Source organism: Arachis duranensis, chromosome 5, assembly GCF_000817695.3.
Source record: "Arachis duranensis cultivar V14167 chromosome 5, aradu.V14167.gnm2.J7QH, whole genome shotgun sequence".
Classification (NCBI taxonomy): domain Eukaryota; kingdom Viridiplantae; phylum Streptophyta; class Magnoliopsida; order Fabales; family Fabaceae; genus Arachis; species Arachis duranensis.
The window spans coordinates 71,587,873-71,588,986 of record NC_029776.3 but is presented as its reverse complement, the minus strand read 5'-3'; positions in this window follow the sequence as shown (position 1 = coordinate 71,588,986).

Genomic DNA, 1,114 nt, shown 5'->3' with positions numbered 1-1,114 from the left:
ATTATACTCCTGCTGGTGGTTGGGAGGTTTGAAGGAATTGGAAAGGGAAGTATTAGTTAGACTGAAGTATCATTAGTCAGATGCCCCTTTATGGTTTAGCTTGTTTATAAGCTTTGATATTATTTGGAGGAAGTTCTAGGATTGCCGTTGGCTTTCCTCCATTATTATGTATTATATATGTGGAAGATGTTACCATGCTGGGGACCTCTGGTTCTCACCCATGCAGATTTTGTGGTTTTCAGATGTAGGACGTGAGGTTTCCCGCTGAGGCATGCTGGAGACTTCTAGATTTGCGAAGATCCTTTGTTCTCGGGACTATGTTTTGGTTTATATGTTTTGCTTAGATACTTTTATCTCCATTAAATAATACAACTGTGATGACTCCTGACGAATGGATTTTCGACTGTTTAGAATTTCTCAAATAAAATCTCGTTGAAGTATAGTTTCTAAACCAAGCAATAATCCTTTCATACAAAAAGTTGTTTGTCACTAAAACAAACCCCTAAATTTATAAACCGAAGTATTGAACCTCGGGTTGTTCTCCCTAGGAATTACAATAGAGTGTCTTGTTATTGGTTGTGAGTTATTTTGGGGTTTTGGATAAGAAGCATGAAAAGTAAATGGCAATGAAAATAAACTAACAACTATAAAAGGCTCTTGGCAATGTATGAAAATTAGAAGTCCTATCCTAGTTATCCTTCTCAATTGTGATGAGAATTGTTCATTGCTACCACTTAGTTAACCCTTACTAAATAAAGGAAAGTCAAGTGGATGAATTGACTTGAGCCACAAGTCCTAGCCAACTCCCAAGGAAAGACTAGCTTTAGAGGTATTCAAATCAATTAGCAACTTCTAATTATCAATCAACAAGGGAATTAGATAACTCAAGAGTCACTAATTACTCTACCTAGGCCAAGAGGAACAAAATCTAGCTAATAGCTATAAGAGACATTTCAACAAACACATAGAGTGCAATAGAAGTAATCATTATTAAATGCAAGAATTAAAGGAATCTACAACTACAAAGGCAAGAGATCAACAATAGAAAAGCAAAGAAAACAAATTTATTATGAATTACCTCTTATTGAATTGAAAGAAAATGGAAGGAACAATA